Below are 20,805 nucleotides of genomic sequence, written 5' to 3' on the forward strand. Positions count from 1 at the left end.
TTCTCCTCTGAAACCTCTTGAGTGAGCCCCCCCCCAAACAGTTCAAATAATTCTAAGCACCTCTGTCTTCTATGTTCCTACCAGTATGGCCCATTTAAGCAGTGATTAAAGCATTCCACCAATTTCCAAACCCAAAGTCCTAATTCTTTTTTTTTTTTTTTTTTTTTTTTTTTTTTGATTTTTCGAGACAGGGTTTCTCTGTGTCGCTTTGGAGCCTATCCTGGCACTCCCTCTGGAGACCAGGCTGGCCTCGAACTCACAGAAATCTGCCTGCCTCTGCCTCCCGAGTGCTGGGAGGTGTGTCAGTTGACTTCCTGTTGCCCAGAAGATTTAGAACTCTCAGCTATTCCTCCAGCACCATGTCTGCCTGCACACTGCCACGTTGGTGCGCCACCAACGCCCGGCAACAGCAACTCTTATAAAGGAAAACATTTAACTGAGGTGGCAGCTTACAGTTTCAGAGGTTCAGTCCATTATTATCGGGAAGGGAAACGTGGCAGTGTGCAGGCAGACATGGTGCTGGAGGAATAGCTGAGAGTTCTAAATCTTCTGGGCAACAGGAAGTCAACTGACACACTGGGTGATATCCTGAGCATAGGAAACCTCAAAGCCCACCCCCACAGTGACACACTTCCTCCAACCAAGCTATACCCACTCCAACAAAGCCACACCTTTTAATAGTGCCACTCCCTATGTGTCCAATTAAATTCAAACTATGGCAGCTACCCACAGAAATCCTGTCTCAACAAAACATAGGAGGAGGAAGAAGAGTCCTAATCAGGGCCTGGTGGTACACATCTTTAATCCCAGTACTCAGAAGGCAGAGACAGATAGATCTCCATGAATTCAAGGCCAGCCTGAACTACATAGCAAGCTTCAGGCCAGCCAAGCTGCAAATGATACCATGGCTCACAAAAATAAAAAGAATCCATCAGTCCATGCTGAGATTTTTAAAAATGTATAGAGACTGTCTTAGTCCGTGCAGGTTTCCACAGCAAAACAATATAGACTGTGTGGTTTATAAATGGTTTCCATAATAAAACAATGAGACTGTGTGGTTTATAAACAACAGAAATGTTCTTCTCCCTGGGACTGGCAGAAGGTTCCAGTGAGAATATGCTTCCTGGTTTATAGAAGGCTGTGGTAGGTTTGGGGTGTAGCTCAATATAGAGTATGCATTTTGCATATATGAGGCCTTGAATCAACACAAGTACTACCAAGAAGAGGGGGAAAACAAGAGAAAAGGAGAGAGAGAGAGCTGTCTTTTTATTGCATCTGCATTTGAATGAAGACTTGAGAGCTGAGACTTCTTCCTCCCCAGTCCTGGGAATCACACCTAGGGCTTTGGACACATGAGGTTAGTGCTCTACTACTGAGCTACATCCCAAGCCCCGTAGAGCAGTGGTTCTTAACCTTCTTAATGCCATAGCCTTTTAATACAGCCCCTCGTGTTGTGGTGATGCCCAACCATAACATTATTTTGTTACTACCTAATAACTGTAATGTTTCTACTATTATGAATTGTAATGTAAATATGGTTTCTGATGGTCTTAGGTGACCCCTGTGAAAGGGTCATCTCTCCCCCAAGGAATCTCAAACCACAGTTTAAGAACCACTGCTCTAGAGCCTTTGTTTAAAAAATAAACTTTGGCCGGGCGTTGGTGGCGCACGCCTTTAATCCCAGCACTCGGGAGGCAGAGGCAGGCAGATCTCTGTGAGTTCGAGACCAGCCTGGTCTACAAGAGCTAGTTCCAGGACAGACTCCAAAGCCACAGAGAAACCCTGTCTCAAAAAACCAAAAAAATAAATAATAAATAAATAAAAACTTTGTATCCCAGATTGGCCTCAGACTCCTGCTATTCCTGCCTCTACCTCTTGAGTGTTGGGATTATAGAGCATGCCACCGTACCTGGCTATCGGGTCTTTTTCATTAATCCCATCCATGAGGACAGAGCCATCAAGACCAAATCACTTACTAATCACTGGCAGTTAGGATTTCAGCATACAAATTTTGAAGGCCCTAAACACATAGCCAGCATCATTCCACCTCTAGCTCCCTCAAATCCATGTCCTTCTCACATGCAAAGTGCATTTAGTATATCCCAATATTTCCTAAAGTCTTAAGTCATTCCAATCTCAACCCTAAAACCTAAGAACCTGAGAAGTAGATCAGGAATAGAGCACTCCCATAACATATGAGAGGCCCTGAACCCAATCTCCAGCACTCAAAAAAGGAGGAAGGGAAGGAAGGAAGGAAAGAAAAAGAAAAGGCCAAAATCCAAAGTTTCTTATAATGTCATCAGAATCAGATGTGGCACATCCCTGTGAATCCCAACTCTAGGAAAGCTAAAGAATTGCTTCAAGCTCAAAGTCAGGCTGAACTACTTAAGGAGTACCAGGCTCTATCAGATGCGGTGAGATTCAAGGCACTATCAATACAGGGCAAAGTTCTTTCCAACTATGAACTCATAAAGTATCATATGCATCCAAATACAAATGTAGAATGGGTGTAGAAGAGACATGTTCATTCCAAAGGGACAATAATCGAGAAGAGAGTCTAGTGTGTGTGTGTGTGTGTGTGTGTGTGTGTGTGTGTGTGTGTGTGTGTCCTGTGCTGATACATATATACAAAGAGTGGAAATGGGTCACATTAAGTTCAAACTCAAGACAGAGAACTTTCAAAGCGTGGTTGGATTCCTTTGACTTTGTATACTGCCTTCTAGACCCCTACAGCTTGGCAGAAGGTGCTGCTGGGGTGCTTTGCTTGAGACATATGTGACAAAGGCTCTCTGACGGGTTTCTCCCCTACTAAGCCTCTACCTCATGCCTTGAGACTCCTGAGTTGAAGCCACTCAGGGTTCCTGGTGGCTCTGTCAATTTATAAGTGGAGACAGTCACATCCCTCCAGCCCCATGCCTCTCATATGCCTTCAGAAGCCAGGCTGCTGACACCATCAAAGTTTCTGGTCTGTGCCTCCGAAAAAAACCCATTATGGCTTGCACTACAGCTTGCACTCAGTACTGCAGGCAGAGTTTTTCCTGTCCCAACCGCTTGCTCTCAAATATCCAACACAGAGACTTAAGATTATTTATAAATGCTCGGCCAATAGGGCAGGCTTGTTACTAGATAACTGACATTTAAATTAACCCATATTTCTTTTTTTAAAAGATTTTATTTATTTATTATGTATACAACATTATGCTTCCATGTAAATCTGCATACCAGAAGAGGGCACCAGATCTCATTATAGATGGTTGTGAGCCACCATGTGGATGCTGGGAATTGAACTCAGGACCTCTGGAAGGGCAGTCAGTACTCTTAACCTCTGAGCCATCTCTCCAGCCCCTAACCCATATTTCTTATCTATGTTTTACCACATGGCTTGGTACCTTTTCTCAATATGGCATGCCCATCTTGCTGCTCCCTGCATCTGGTGGCAACTCCCCTGACTTCCACCTTTTCCCCATCATTCTCAGTTTGGCTTTCCCCCTAACTTTATCCTGTTTAGCTTTTGGCCAGTCAGCTTCTTTATTAAGCCAATCACAGCAACATGTTGTATGTGTTGTACTTCAGGTGTACAAAGAATGACTCCACAGCACAGTTCCAGAGTGAATGTTTAGCATATAGCAACAATGAGACTTTGAGTCAACCTGCAGCACCAAAGACAACAAAACAGGTTTTTGACCTTTATCACCCAGCACTGAATGTTTGAGTACAGACTGCAGGAATCTCAGTAACTTCCCTAGGGGAATCTCACCTACATCAAAACTGCAGGAACCAGTGGCCCATAACTACTGAATACGCTCAAATGTCAGCATCATTGGAAAATTCAAATCAATCTTTCATGCAAACACAGAACTACAATTGGAGTTGCAGGAGGACACAAAAGAGACAGTTCTATTTTGAGTAATGTAGGTCTATCGCCAGAGTGTCCTGGTATTTTACTTGAGTGTCTGATCAGCTCATGTCCATAGGAAAGAAGGGAAGGGAGGGAGAGACGGAAGGAAATCACTGTGTCAGCATGTAGGACTTTTTATTACAAACAACGACTAGTTGTTGTTTGTAAGGGCTTTGCAAAAATTACATTAATATATTAATATCTGTACATATAGCATATAGCATATAGTCACACATATATACACACATATAAAATTATATGTTTATAAATTATACATATATACATATGCATACACATGTGAACACTATTTCAAAATACCTGTAACTTAACATTATCCCTTTGGAACTAACATCATTATTCAAGAAATAGATCCCAGGGCTGGAGAGATGGCTCAGTGGTTAAGAACACTGGGGAATCAGGTTCAATTCCCAGCACCTACATGGTATCTCACAATTGTCTGTAACTCTAGTCCCAGGGGATCCCACACCCTCTTCTAGCCTCTGAGGGCACCGGGCACACATTTGGTGCACAAACATACATACACACAAAACACTCATACACATAAAAACAAATGAAAAAGGAAAAAAATAAAGAGAAGAAAAGGGGAAAGATTTCTGATTCTCAACACAGTGTAAAACCAACCAACCTAACACTTTATATTCTGTTTCTTGCCTCCTTCCACAGGAGGTCTACTACCTTCAAGTCTGTGGGGACCTTAGGTTTGTAGCAAGGGCTCCCTCTGTTGGCAATGCATCAGCAAAACAGCCGTCATTTGACAGCTCACAGAGCATTTCTTTGGATCTTCACGATCACCGTTTTTTGTTTTGTTTTTAAGAAAACCATAGCTAGGTGTAGAGGTGTACTCTTGTAATCTGGAAGCGAGGCAGGAGGATCATGGGTCTGAGGCCAGTCTGGGCTACATGATGAGTTCCAAATCAGCCCAGACTACAAAATAAAAACTTTTCTATTAAAAATAAATAAATAATAATTTTGATTTTCCTTTTGTTTTGAGATAATCCTCACTGTGTTGCCCTGGCTGGCCTGGAACTCACTATGTAGACCAGGCTGGCCTTAAACTCTCAGAGCTCTGCCTGCCTCTGCCTCTGCCTCTAAAGTCACTACACCCAGCTCAAGAAATAATTTTAAAGAAAATGTCAGAGCTCTTGCCTTTTAATTACAATAACAAAGTATTTGAATGAATAATTTAACTTTTAATTTTGAGTTGAGACCACTGAAATATTTTTATAATTTCAACCACCATGTTCAATGCCCCATTATTCCATTTTTTTCATCACAACTGATATTTTAGAACCAGACTTGATGACATAGATCTGTAACCGCAGTTTCTTGGAAGGCTGAGGTAGTTTTCCAAGTTCAAGGCCTATCTGAGGTACAAAGAGAGTTCAAGAGACAGTCTGGGTAATTTAGCAAGACCCTATCTCAAAATAAAAAGTAAAATAAGAGTTGGTTATGGAGTTCAGTGGTAGAATGCTTGTGTAGCATGTGAGAGGTCCTATATTCAAATGATCCTTAACACTAAGTAAATTTTTCAATTAAAAAAAAACTGTATAGCTATATATTTGTACTCCATAATAGAATTATTCAAGTATCTATTTTCCATTGTGCCTACAGCCAGATAAACTTTGTTGGCATTTGTTAGTCATAATTATTCATTAAGAATATAATGTTTAGCCAGGCGTTGGTGGCACACGCCTTTAATCCCAGCACTCAGGAGGCAGAGGCAGGAGAATATCTGTGAGTTCGAGACCAGCCTGGTCTACAAGAACTAGTTCCAGGACAGCCTCCAAAGCCACAGAGAAACCCTGTCTCGAAAAACAAACAAACAAAAAAAGAATATAATGTTTAGCCATGCGTTGGTGGTGCACGCCTTTAATCCCAGCACTCGGGAGGCAGAGGCAGGCGGATCTCTGTGAGTTTGAGGCCAGTCTGGTCTCCAGAGTGAGTGCCAGGATAGACTCCAAAGCTACACAGAGAAACCCTGTCTCGAAAAAACAAAAACAAAAAAAAAAGAAGAAAAGAAGAAGAGGAAGGGGAAGAGGAGGAGGAGGAGGAAGAGGAAGAGGAAGAAGAAGAAAAGAAGAAGAAGAGAAGGAGAAGAAGAAGAAGAAGAAGAAGAAGAAGAAGAAGAAGAAGAAGAAGAAGAAGAAGAAGAAGAAGAAGAAGATAATGTTTAATATTAAGGTTTTAGTGTGTGTGTGTATGTATGTGTGTGTGCACACTCTGCTGCATGAGTATGGAGTCAGAGAACACCCTTGGCGATGGTCCTCGCTCTCTACTTTGGTTCTTCCCTGTTGCTTGTCCTTACACTGTGTACTACAGGGTAGCTGGCCCCCCAGTTTCTGTCATAGCCTTTTGTCATAGCCTCTCATCTTACCATAGTACTTCCAGGATAATAGACAGGAGCCACCATGTCAGGCTTTTAGGACAACCAGGCTTGTATAACAAGTGCCCTTACTCACTGAGCCATCTCCCTAGCCCACGATTGTAATTATTCTACAGTTCCAAATCCCCAACCTGTGCAGCTTGGCTCTCAAGTACTGCAAATTAATACCAGGCAGAGACTTCCAAGAAGGCTCTGCCCTTGGACTGTCATCCAAAAAGGACCCCCTGGCACTTCTCTAACCTGCTCTGTCAGGAGACAGATGACTAACACAGATCCTAAACCCAAAAGCCCTGTTAGTTTAGTGAAGGAGATATTGACATCTGAGATGTCTAAATTGCTGAAGATAAACGAAATGTAATTGCAGTGCTACAACAAGCTGCAAAAGCAAAAGGAATTTTTAAGTGGGATTGAGTTCAGGCAGACATCCTGAGGAAAGTACTATTTGTCTCTAGTTAGTAAATTGTTGGAACATGGTCCAAGAAAAGAACCGTGTGAGGAGAATTATGAACACTTGTGAGAAAACTCCAAGAAAACAAGAGTTTTGTGGCCTCAGTTTCCTCAAAAACATGGGATTGTTCTTGGAATGTAGTCTCCCTATCCTCCCAGGTGTAGCATATAGAAGTGAGTTTGCTTCAGTTGTTCCATGTTCCTCCATGGAAAAAACACGTTTTTGCCATGTGCAGCTTGTCCTTGTGATTGTATACTTTATTCAGGAGATGCTTTTTTGTTTGTTTGTTTTTTGTTTTTGTTTTGTTTTTTTGTTTGTTTTTTCCCAAGAAATTATATTTTATTAGTTCAAATTAGAAACAAGCCTGCTTCACAAGCCTTCTCCCTCTCCCTCCCCTCCTCCCCAACTCCAGCCAACCCCCTACTCCATGCCCCCTCTGCTCCCCAGGGAGGGTAAGGCCCTCCATGAGAGATCCCTAAAGTCTGTCATATCATCCTGGACAGAGCCTAGGCCCTCCCCAATGTGTCCACTCTGAGAGAACATCCCTTCACGTGTAATGGGCTCCCAAAGTCCTTTCTTATGCCAAGGATAAATACTGTTCTAATACCAGAGGCCCCATAGAGTGCCGAGGCCTCCTCATTGACATCCATGTTCAGGGGTCTGGATCAATCCCATGCTGGCCTCCCAGATATCAGTCTAGGGTCCAAGCGCTCCCCCTTGTTCAGGTCAGCTATTTCTGTTTCACTAGCCCGGTCTTGACTTCTTTGCTCATCATTCCTCCCTCTCTGCAACTGGGTTCCAGAGTTCAGTTCAGTGTTTAGCTGTGAGTGACTGCCTCTGCTTCCATCAGCCACTGGATGAAAGTATATAAGGTAGGCATCAGTCTCATTATAGGAGAAGGGCATTTAGGGTAGCCTCTCCACCGTTGCCTAGATTGTTAGTTGGTGTCATCCTTGTAGATCTCTGGAAATCTCCCTAGTGCCAGATCTCTCCTCGAACCAATAATGGCTTCCTCTGTTATGGTATCTCTCATCCTGTTCTCCTCTATTCTTCCCCTGACTCAACCTTCCTGCTCCCCCATTTCCTCCTCTCCCCACCTCTTCTCCCCCCTCTCACTCCAGGAGATGCTTCTTAACCCTCAGGATATAAATAGTCTTATGCTCTGAATAAAGTTGGCGATTGCATGAGACTTTAGTCCACTTCACTTCTAGGTCCACTCTCCCAGGTTCACACCTTCAACTAGAGTGGTGAACAGTAAATGAATTAGATTTTTTTCAAAACAATACAAAAGATAATTGACAAAAAGTCAATTCGTGCTTATCCTCAGAATTATCTGAATAGGAGAGCATGTGCTTAGCATATATGAAGCCATGAGCTAAGTTCCCAGCAGCATAAATAAGGAATACTTGTTCTCAGCCGGGCGGTGGTGGCTCACACCTTTAGTCCCAGCACTCGGGAAGCAGAGGCAGGCAGATCTCTGTGAGTTCAAAACCAGCCTGTTCTACAAGAGCTATTCCCAGGACAGCCTCCTAAGCCACAGAGAAACCCTGTCTCGAAAAACAAAAACAAACAAAAAAAAGAATACTTGTTCTCAAAATCTTAACAAGTTCATGGTTTGTTCATCCTCCTTATGCTCTTCCTTTGGCTGTGAACTTCTATATTTTTAGGGTAAATTGCTGTTCCATTCACTTCTCCAGACTCATAGGCATGTGTTCCCTACATAGCTATGAGGGCTGACAAATGTCTGCTGTGAAATGGGGCATTCTGTATTTCCTCTAACTGCCCCCAAAACAAAGAAATACAAAATATATACTACAAGGCTAGTGAGATAGCACCTGTCACTAAGCCTGATGATCTGAGTTTGATCCCCAGGTCCACATGGTAGAAATGGATCTGATTCCTGCAAACGCTGTCCTCTGAACACCAAACATGCACTGTGGCACACACCCACTAAATAACTGTAGTAAAATCATTTAAAATATATTACAGTATAAGTTGCTCACAAACCACCTAGTCAAAAAGAGAAGTTTAAAAGTGGGCCTAGTGCCAGGTGGTGGTGGCTCGAGCCTATAATCCCAGCACCCGTGAGACAGAGGCAGGTGGATCTCTGAGTTCGAGACCAGCCTGCTTTACAAGAGCTAGTTCCAGGACAGCCTCCAAGGCCACAGAGAAACCCTGTCTCAAAAAACAAAACAAAACAAAAACAACAACTTGCATATTTCTATGGTGAGAACCATGAGCAAATTGAGAGCATGGGAAGAGGGGGGAGGGAGCTACGAGAATGAGAAGGGAAGAAGAGGAAAGATGCAGAGGACATGAGGGAGCAGAAAGGTTGAGTCAGGTGTAGATTAGAAGAAAGGATATGCGATAGGTAGGGGTTTAGTTGTGGGGGTCGTAGGGGAGGTAGGGAGGGAGAAAGGAACTGGGATTGTCATGTAATTCAATCTTGTTTGTAATTCAAATTAAAAAAAAAAAAAAAACAAAAACAGGAGGCAAAAGGAGAGGATCTCTGTGAGTTTGAGACCAGCCTGGTCTACAAGCGCTAGTTCCAGGACAGCCTCCAAAGCCACAGAGAAACCCTATCTCGAAAAACAAAAAAACAAACAAACAAACAAACAAAAAATAGGCCTGGTGTTTAAGCATGTTGGTATACACCTTTAATCCCAACACTTTGGAATCAGAGCTCCATGGATCTCTGTGGGTTCAAGAATAACCAGGTCTACATAATGAGTTCCAAGCCATCCAGGACAACACAGTGAGTCAGTTTCAAAAATTAAAAAATAAAAAGGGGGTGTGGTTGGGCTGGAGAGATGGGTCAGCAGTTAAGAGCACTGGCTGCTCTTCCAGAGGATCTGAGTTCAATTCCCAGCACCTACATGGCAGCTCACAACTGTCTGTGACTCCAGTTCCAGGGGATCTGATATCTTCATACCAATTCACATAAAATGAAGTTAAATAAAAATTTTAAATGGAGGATCTGGTGGGACTGGAGAGATTCTCAGTGGTTAAGAGCACTTCTCTTCCATGGACCCTAGTTCAGTTCCCAGCACCATGACAGGGGGTTCACAAGCACCTGTAACGCCAGCTCTGGGTGAATCCAATGCCTCTGACCTCTGAAGGCACCTACAAAGACACAAACACATATGTTAGTCTACAGAGTGAGATCCAGGATAGCCAGGGCTGCACAGAGAAACCCTGTCTCATAAAACCTTTTAAAAAGTATTTTTTCACAGATTTTTTTAATTTGAATTAGAAACAAGATTGTTTTACATGTTAATCCCAGTTCCCTCTCCCTCCCCTCCTCACCTACCACCCTCCCTCGACTAAAACCCTACCTAACACATATCTTTTCTGCCCCAGATGGAGAGTGAGGCCTTCCATAGGGGGTCATCAGAGTCTATCATATCCTTTGGAATAGGGCCTAGGCCCACCCCGATGTGTCTTGGCTCAGGGAGTATCCCTCTATGTTGAATGGGCTCCCAAAGTCTACACCTAGGGATGCGTACTGATCTACTACAGGAGATCCCATAGATTTCCGAGGTCTCCTCATTGAAACCCATGTTCCTGGGGTCTAGATCAGTCCCATACTGGTTTCCCAGCTATCAGTCTGGGGACCAAGAGCTCCCTGTTGTTCAGGTCAGCTGTTTCTGTGGGAAAAAGTATTTTTAAATACTTGGTAGTGCAGAACTACAACAAGCTACTAGGAAGGCTGAGGCAGGAGGATTGCAAGTTCAAAGCCTGCCTTCATGGGTGACAGAGTGAGTTCAAACACAACATTGGCAACTTTGTAAGACATAGTCTCAAAAATACATACACAAATTAAACAAACCAGGCATAGTGGTGCTTGCTTGCAATCCCAGCAACCAGGAAGCTAAAGAGGCAGGAGGATTACCAAAAGTTTGAGGCCATCCCTGGCTATAGAGGAATCCTGCCTCAAAATGCAACAAATTAATTAAAAGATTTAAAAGGAGGCTGTCCAAATAGCTCAGTAGGTAAAGTCACTTATCACCAATCTGATGATGTGAATTCGATCCCCAAAACTCTTGTTGGAAGGAGAGAACCAACTCTCACAAGTTGTCCTGTGATCCACATATGTGCACTGTAGCACATCCATCCCCTTGCTCTACACAAATAAGTAAATAAATAAATATAATTTGAATTTTATAAAGAGTTGAGGATAAAGCCAAATGGTAGAATGATTGCCTAGAATGTTTAAAGCCCTTGGTACAATTGTAAGCACCATAGAAAGAGGAAGAAGAAAGAGAGGGAAGGTATCTTAGTTATGGTTCTGTTGCTCTGAAGAGACACCATGACCACAGCAACTCTTATAAAGGAAAATGTTTAATTGAGGCTGGCTTACAATTCAAGAGTTTAGTCTATTATCATCACGACATGGAAGCATGGCAGCATGCACGGTGCTGGAGAGGTTACAGAGTTCAACATCTGGATCCGAAGGCAGCAGGAAGTGACAAGTGACACACTGGCCTATTGGCTTGAGCTTCTGAGACCTCAAAGCCCAACCCCTAGTAACATAACTCCTCCAACAAAGCCACACCTACTCCAGCAAAGCCACACCTTTTAATAGTGCTACTCCCTATGGGCCTATTGGGGCCATTTTTATTCAAACCACCATATTCCACTCCTTGACCCCACAGGTCTGTAGCCATACCATAAGGCAAAATGCATTTAATCCAACTTTAAAAGTTCCATAGTCTATAACAGTCTCAAACATGTTTAGTCTCTTCTGAGATTCATGCAATCGCTTAACTGTAATCACATGTAAAATCAAAATCAAAAAGCAGACCACATACTTCCAACATAGAATGGCACGGGATATACATTACCATTCCAAAAGGGTGGAAAGGGAGCATAATGAGGAAATACTGGACTAAAGCAAAACCGAAAACCAGATGGGCAAACTCCAAACTCTCCATCTCCACATCTGATGTCAAAATGCTCTTCAGATCTCCAACTCCCTCCAGCTTTGTTGACTGCAACACACGTCTTCTCTTGGACTGGATCCACTCCCTGTTAGCAGCTCTCCTCAGCAGGTATTCCACGACTCTGGCATCTCCAACATCTTGGCCTCCCTGCAGGGACACCCCTCATATATGCCTGACCTCAGTGGCTTTCCTTATTCTCAAGGGAGATTCCATAACCCCTTTCTTCTATCCTTGATTCTAAACTCAGAACTATGTGGCCAATGCTGCCAAGTTATGCTGCTTACTGGGGCTGGAACACAGCCGCCTCGTTCAAGTACATTTTCACACACTTTCTGTTTTTGATGATTCCCTTCACTGCCTAAGCTTGGCTGTTCTGAAACTGGATCTTTAGACCTGGCTGGCCTGGAACTTAGAGATCCACTTGCCTCTGCCTGCAGAGTGCTGAGATCAAAGGTGTGTGACACCACTGCCCAGCTCTAAATTTTTCTTAAATTCCTTTTCACAAGTTGGAAGAAACAGCCTGGTGGAATCTTGCCCTGAGGTCGCCACTCCCTTTATCCCATCTAACATCAGGCTTCTCTTTAATTTGTTTATCTCCTTGAACACAGGATTTAGCTCCAGCCCACTTCCTGGAAAGAGGGAACAAAAGGGAGTGAGGGAAAATGGAAATTGATGCATAGTCATCACAGGCATCTGTATTTCAGATTAGGATCCATTCTGTTGCAAGTCAGAAAATGAATTCAAACTGGGCTAATCAATGAAAGAATCTTTTGGCAAATGTAATTGAAAGTCAAACAATAACATGAACCCAGAGCACTTCAACCAGTGCTTCCCTAGTGCTCATCAAGTGTGCATCTCTGAGCTCCTATACAAATATTGACTATATCCTTGAGCTGCCTTCCCAGTGGGCACATACTACCTGCTAGCAGAAAAGAGATCCACATACTTTCTTGTTTGCAGGCCAGAGGATAAAGCAGTATTTCTCAAAACCAGTGGATGAAAGTCCCAGCCTCGAGGCTGGAGGAATGGCTCAGCAGATAAGAGTGAAGGGTTGCTCTTACAGAGGACTGGAATTCAGTTACCAGCATCCATATCAGGTGGCTCACAACCACCTGCAACTCCAGGTCCAGGGAGTCTTCTTCTGGCCTACACACACACACACACACACACACAACACACACACACACACACACACACACACACACACACAGACACATTCATAACAAGAATATAGTTTTAAAAAACAAATTATACTATATCATATATCATACTCAGTTTGTGGGGCATTTTTTGTTTGTTTGTTTGTTTGTTTTTGAGACAGGGTTTCTCTGTGGCTTTGGAGACTGTCCTGGAACTAGCTCTTGTAGACCAGGCTGGTCTCGAACTCACAGAGATCCACCTGCCTCTGCCTCCCTAGCTGGGATTAAAGGCGTACGCCACCAATACCCGGTTTGTGGGACTTTTTAAGGTACTTATTTTATATGTAGACCCTGCCTCAAAAATAAATAAATACAAACTTTGTCTATTTGCTACTGAATACACATGTGAGTTTGGTCTTTGTTATACTCAGAAATTGTGCTTTCATGTTGGGAAAACAACATTTCCATAAAGAGCAGGGCCAGGGCAGTCACTGTCTATGGTTGTACCTACTGATGAACACCAGGCTCCAGTGGACAGTTCCAAACCCACGGTCACACAGATGGCCCTGGCTAAGCTCAGTGCCATAAAACAAAACAGGAAGAATATGAGAAAAGGATTTGTAGGGAGGAGTGGGGAGTTGACAGAGGAGGGAGATAAGAGACAGTGTCGGGTAAGAGTATCTACAATGCATTATGTAAATGTATGTGATAGTCAAAGAACGAATTCAATAAAAAGATTGAGCCAAAGGGCAGAGCAGGACATAAACTGGGTGGTGGTGGTGCACACCTTTAATGCCAGCACTTGAGAGGCAGAGGCAGGCAGATCTCTGTGAGTCCAATGCCAACCTGGTCTACAGAGCGAGTGCCAGAACAGCCAGGGCTACATAGAGAAATCCCATCTTGAAAAACAAAACATAAAAGGGGAGAGGAGCCAGGGCATGGAGGTACACGCCGATAAGCCCAGCACTCTAGAAGCAGGATGATCAGGAGTTCTGGCCAGCCAGAAACTAAACAGTAAGGCTGTGCCTGGGGAAAACAAAAAACAGAAAACAAACAAAAAGTAAAAAGAACCTTGTTCTGAGCACCAAGGAACAGAAGCAAGAGGACTGCCACAAGTCTGAGGCCAGTCTGGCTGGGCTATATGTCAGGCTCTAGGCCAGACATGGCTACATAGCAAGACTCCATCTCTTACAAATAGGAGAGCAGGATGTGGTGGTCCATGGCCATAATCCCTGCAGTTTTGAAGCAGAGGCAAATTCTAGGCCTGGCTTACACAGCAAGGTCCAGTTCTGCAGATCTGCACTACCATACCTATTTCCTTTCTCTATTCTTTTTGTTTGTTTGTTTGTTTGTTGATAATGAACACAAACCGTATACAAGATATGGTTATTGATGGTATATTATAAATGATAACAATGAAAACAACTCACACGGGCACTCTGAGCCACTAAGATCCCAGATGCTTCCAAGAGCTGGCTGAACCCCCAGAGAGAGCAAGTGCCTCCTGACCTCTCTCTTTATCCTACCCCTCTACGTAACTGTAGAGGGCATGGTCAGCGTACAGGTATCCAGGGTCTCTCCCTACCTACAGTTTGTTTTCTTTTGTTTTTTTGTTTTGTTTTGTTTTTTGTTTTGGTTTTTCAAGACAGAGTTTCTCTGTAGCTTTGGAGCCTGTCCTGCAACTTGCTCTGTAGACTAGGTTTACCTCAAACTCACAGAGATCCACCTGCCTCTGCCTCCTGAATGTTGGGATTAAAGGCATATGCCACCAACGCCCCCTTTCTCTATTCTTAATGAACCTAGAGGCTGCAAGACCAGGGTTTAAATTTCAGCCAGCATAGTGGAGGTTGGGTTCAGGGTCTTGCCGTGTACCCCTGGATGTCTTGAACTCACTATGCAGACCAGGCTGGCCTTAGACTCATAGAGATTCATTTGCCTCTGCCTCCACAGTACTGGATATAAAACTCTACCATTCATAGCATATATATATATATATATTATATATATATATATATATATATGTATATATATATATATATTTTTTTTTTTTTGAGAAGGATTTAGGAGGCTAGAAAAATGACTCAGTGATAAAAGCACTGGCTGGGAGGACCTCAGTTTCCAGCACCCGTATAATGACTCACAACCATCCATAACTTCAATTTCTGGGAATCTGACACTATTGTGACTTCTGCAGACACTAGGCATACACAGGTGCACATACTAAATACATGCAAGCAAAAGACTCATACACATTAATGATTTAATAAATAAAAATTTTAAAACATGTCTTTTTTAAAGGAGAAAGTGTGAGGTAAAAGACAGGCATCACTATACCTACAATTTTTGTTTTGTTTTTTTGAGATGAGGTCTTACTCTACAGCCCAGGCTGGCCTCTGATTTGAGTGTTCCTCCTTCCTCATTCCCCAAGTCCCAGGATTACAGTCATATGTCACCACACCCAGATCAGACATTGGGATCGGCTAGGCTAAATCCTGCCTCTGTCCTTCCTGGTTATGACTTTAGACAAAATATCTAACTTCTCCCTTTATTCATTGGGAAAATGGAGCTCAAAATGCCACTGAAGATGGTGATGGGTGATTCAGTTCTATGGTGAATACAAAGCCCAAGCACTCTGACCCCTAACCGCTCAAAGAGTGGTAGGAATGCTATCCTCTACAGAGCAGAAACAGTGACAGTACTGAGGGAGCCATGACGGGTCTTAAGGTCAGGGAACATTCCTAGCATCTACAGTAGGAAGACTGCGAGGGAGGGAAACCATAAGAAGTCAGTAAGAGCCACGGTGCAAAGGATTAAGTTGAGCCTTCATACTCTAGGTAATGAAAAACAATCAAAGACTTAGGTACACTTATGACTAAGAGCAAATTATAGATGGCCATTGTGTGCACCATGAAAAAGGCCAGGACAGCTGTGTGGGGCCATGCTAGCAAGTCACTGAACCTTATGGAAACTGACATGGGTCATACACTCGGACTATAGCTACATAATGTCAGCCTTTCAGATGGAAATGGAAAACTTCAGTGGAACATCTGGTTGTTTAGTCTACCCGACATCAAAGCGGGGCTCTTCTGGAGCTTTCAGATGTTAATTCTCATCTTCATCTAAGGGGCCTGGGAGACATAACCACTATGATTTTTGTCAGATTTAGGCTTGAGGGGTCTTTTTTCCTCTTTCTTTCTCTCTTAATTATAAAAACATTTCTTCTGACAACATGAAAGAATTTTTTTTTAAGAAAAGCAAAAATACTTTAACTTTATCTCTCTGTCACAACTGGTTTTCCTTTTACATACTTTATAAGCAAATAAAGCTAACATTACTAACCCACAGTGAACATGTGTTAGTGTGTTAGTGTCCTTTCCATTGCACTAATTGTTAGATTTTAATTTTAAAGCAATGCACATTCTAAAATAATTACTGTATAATATCCCCAACTGGATATGCTAGAATCTAAGTTTAGCAATCTGGGGTTGTTGGAGGTTTTTTTTGTCTAATTTTTAAAAGTAGAATGAGTAATGGGTTTTGTTTATTGGTATTTTTCTCCAAATAATTTCTTTGAACAGCCAGTTAAGAAGGAAAGCATTTCTATGACTCAATAAAGATTTCTACATTCCAAAAGGATTATACTGGTGTCTATTGATACCAACAATGTACGGCTTCCCACAAAAAGATTTTACCACAACCTTCTTTTTCTCATATTGGGGGGTCTCCCATGCTAGGTAAACACTCTACAGTGAGCAATATTCCGGTCCTCTTTTTGTATTTATTCATTGTTTGTCTGTTTAGAGAGGGTCCTATTCTGCAGCTCAGACTGACCTAGAACTCCTAAGTAGACAAGCTGGCTTGGAAACCACAGCATACTCTTGCTTTATCCTCCCAAGTACTAGAACTGAAGTTTATTACCATGCCCCATGCTCAATATTTTATTTTGAGACCTACACCAACATGCCATGCCGTGTTTTAACTTAGGTGTTTGGGGGGGGGAGTTTACACATGAATTCAGTGCCCTCAGAGGTCAGAAGATGTCAAACCCCCTGGGACTGGAAGCTACAGGCTATTGGCAGCTGCCAGACATGAGTGCTGAGATCAGAACTCCAGTCCTCTTCAGGGTCATGTGCTCTTAACAGCTGAGTCATCTTCTTAGCCCCAGGAATCAGCTTTTATCATAAGTATTACTACATGTGAAAATGTTACTTTGATATTTATTTATTCTTAATTTTTAAAAATTTACTTATTTTATGTGTATGGGTATTTTGTCTACATGTATTCTGTATTCACTCATGGTGCCTGCAGAGGCCAAGGACAGCCTTGGATTCCTTGGGACTGAGTTACAGATGTTTGTGAGCCACCATGTGGGTGCTGGGAATTGAACTTGGATCCTCGGGAAGAGCAACCAGGGTTAAGTCATTTCTCCCGCTCCTACTTTGATATTTATAAACCTTATCAGATATTTTTTTTTGAAACAAGTGATTAGGTTAGCCTCAAATTCTCTATGTAGCCCAGGTCGGCCTTGATCCTTCCTGCCCCAGCCTAACAAGGGCTAGGATTAATTATACATGAGTTCCATAACCTCCAGCTGAGAAAAACTAAACCTTTATCCTTAAAATATGCTTTACCTGCAGGAGAGAAAAACTAGCAATCGAGTGGTTACTAGACAGATGTCAGTTATTCTAAAAGAAAAACATGATGGGAACATGGTAGCAGAAGAAGGGTATGTCTGGGCTTTTTGTTGAGATGGATCTGAGGTAGGTCTGTCTCCTTAGAAGAAGCTAACATTAGTTCAGTACCCTGAACAACTTATAGAGTTTTCTAGGGAAATTGAGTTGATGTGAATGGTTTGAAGATATCAGCAAGTTTCTTTTTTTCAGGTTTGGTTTGGTTTTGAAGCTAGAGAGCAAGACAAGACATAACATGACAAGGGATTATAAGCCAATGCAATGGGTTCACAGCATGATGAGTGCAAAGCCAAAGTGAGCACAGCCAAGACATGAGAGTGCAGAGATGTTTCCAATAGCAGGCAAGGAGAGCCAGGCAGTCATTTCCAAAGCAATGCTCTCCCTAACAAAGGAAGCACGGGGCTTTTATTTGGGGAGCCTATAGATTTATATAGGGGTTAGCCCATTCCTGAGCTTGCTCCGTTTACAGTCATGGAGAGTAAAGTGATGGTCAGGAATACCTCTGGGCATGCTCTGACTACACCGGTAAAGTCACAGCTGTGAATAAGAGAAGGCTCCCCTAAGGGTGCATCAGCACAGGGAACTGCTTAACAGCTGACAACTTGTCTTAGCCTTTGTTCTGTTTTATTTGGGTCAGACCCAGTTTTCTGGTCTTCCACAGACTTCTTTTAAAATTTATTTGCAGAGACAAGGTCGTGTCATGTTGCCCCAGCTGACCTAGAAGTCCTGGACTCCAGTGATCGTCCTGCCTCAGCCTCCAGAGTAGTTGCAACTACAGGTTGATACCATGACACATGATCTGTAAACACTTCACTTTTTTTAAGTTTTTTTAAATAATTTATTTAACCTTTATTTTATATGCATTGGGGTAAAGGTATTGGATCCTCTGGAACTAGAGTTATAGACAGTTGTAAACTGCTATGTGGGTGCTGGGAATTAAACCTGGGTCCTCTGGAATAACAGTAGTGCTCTTAACTGCCTAGCCATCTATCTCTCCAGCTCCATTGAACACTTTAAAACAAAACTGGGAGGGGTCTAGAGAGATGGATTGCTCAGTAGTAAGAGCATTTGTTGCTCTTACAGAGGACCTAGGTTCAGTTCCCATCACTGACATGGTGGCTCACAATGGCCTGTGACTCCAGTTCCAGGGGATCTGGTATCTGTTCAGACCCTTGTGGGCACCATGGCTGCATGTGGTGTATGCGTGTCTACATGCAGGCAAAAGACTCGTATACATAAAATAAATAAATCTGAAAGGAATTTTTAAACACAGCTGGAGTCTAGCTTTGATGTAGAAATAATGGGATTACCTATAGATGGTCCCATGTGACAAATATAAAGGCCATGAAAACACAAAAGGATTAAAACTCATGATGTGTGTTTCTTCTTCTGGCCTTGGTGTATCTGATTTTCTCCATATCCTGGTGAGTTTTGGGGGGTTTTTTGTTTGTTTGTTTTTCAGGGTTTTTGTTTTGTTTTTTGTCAACTTGAACCAAGCTAGAGTTATCTGAGAAGACTTTCAGATGAGAAAAAACACCTCCATCATAATGCCTGTAGGCAAGTCTGTGAGGCATTTTCTTGGTTAATGATTGACATGGGAAAACCCAGCTGACCTAGGGCAGCAGTACTACTCCTGAACAGGTGGTCCTGAGTGGGATAAGAAAGCAGACTGAGCAAGCTAATAAATGGTATTCCTCTGTGGCCCCTGTGCCAGGCACCTGCCCTGCTTGAGTTCCTGCCTTGACTTTCCCTGATGATGGACTTCAACCTGTGAGCCAATGATATGCTATCTTTGCCCAAGTTGCTTTTGGGCATGATGTTTTATCACAGCAACAGAAAGCAAACTAAGTCTCTCTGTTGTAGGCAGGACTTCTGACTTCCCAGATGATGAAAATGAGCCTTTTGAGCCAGGCCTATAATCCCAGAACCCAGGAGGCTGACAGTTTAGAAGACTACAGACAGTTTAAGGCCACCCTGGGTTAACATAGTGAATTGCAGGTCGTCTTGGACTACAGATTAAGACCTTGTCTTAAGGGATAGTAAAGAGCCTTTATCCTAGCCTCTTCAAGCAAAACAACAAGCAATGTTTAATTTCTCAAATTATTGTGTCCTGCATGTTTTGGTGTGATGATTTAAGAAGAAAAACAAACAACAAACAGCACAGTTGTTTTCCATGTTTTAATGTGGTAATAGTTTCATCAAGTTTTTTGTAGTACTAGAAAAAAGTCATAATTCAAAATATTCCAAATACATCAGTGGATGGATTGAGTAGGTATAAGGAAGCCAAGGAAACCTATGCTGTAGACCCCAAATGCTGTCCAGTGCTAGTCCTTGCTTATGGGTGGGTAGAAAATCGTGTGTGGTCTGTTAATACATCCCCAAAGGTTTTCTTTGATAGTCGAAAGGATGTTAGTTCAGACACAGAGGTGGGCAATGAATGGCTATTAAAGAGGGCAAACATAGCCCAAGACAGACTGTATCTGGGCTCTAGACCTGCAACATTCCAACCTCTTCAAAATCATTTAACTGTAATCAGTTACTCAGACTTTGGAGGGTGTTCAGTGTAAGATGCTGCTTCCTTCCAAGGACTTTAGTTGACACCTGTAAGCCCAACATTAAAGAGACTGAGGCAGGAAGACCAAAGGTTCAAGGCTAGCCTGGGACACATACAAAGACACTGTCCAAACAACACATTGTAGGAAGTAGATATTGGCTGTGAAAATAAGCATGAATCCGGTAGTCCTTGACTCACTCTCCCCTATCCTGGCTGTCACCATTCCTAGTATAGGCCTCCCTGCCCAGCCATTGTGTCCCAGTTCTAACTACCTTCCATTCAATCCATTTTCCCTTGCCACCTTTTTCATATACTCCTGTGTCACTTACTGACGAAAAACACAGAGAAAAAAGACAAACTATTTCAGTGGCTCCCCAGTGCCACCTGGACCAAGTCCAAACTGTATTTTCTAGCATTTGGGGTTCTCCCATCCCTGGTCCTGAGCTGCACCTCCAGCACCCCATGGCTGTCATCTTCTTTCATCTCCTTGCCCCACCCCCAACACACACTCACAAAATGTTCCCTAGCTTCTAGCTTCTCTGAAAGTTATTCTTGGAACACAGTGAACTTTCATGTCATCAAACATTTGCATATGGGTTTTGTTCTGGTGTTCCCTTAAAAATGGCCTTTGGCTTACATTTTGTTCTTGTTTTTTTTTTTTTCAAGATAGTGTTTCTCTGTGCAGCTCTGGCTGGCCTCAAACTCAGAGATCCATTGGCCTCTGCCTC

Source organism: Cricetulus griseus, chromosome 2 (assembly GCF_003668045.3).
Source record: "Cricetulus griseus strain 17A/GY chromosome 2, alternate assembly CriGri-PICRH-1.0, whole genome shotgun sequence".
In the NCBI taxonomy this organism is placed as follows: Eukaryota; Metazoa; Chordata; class Mammalia; order Rodentia; family Cricetidae; genus Cricetulus; species Cricetulus griseus.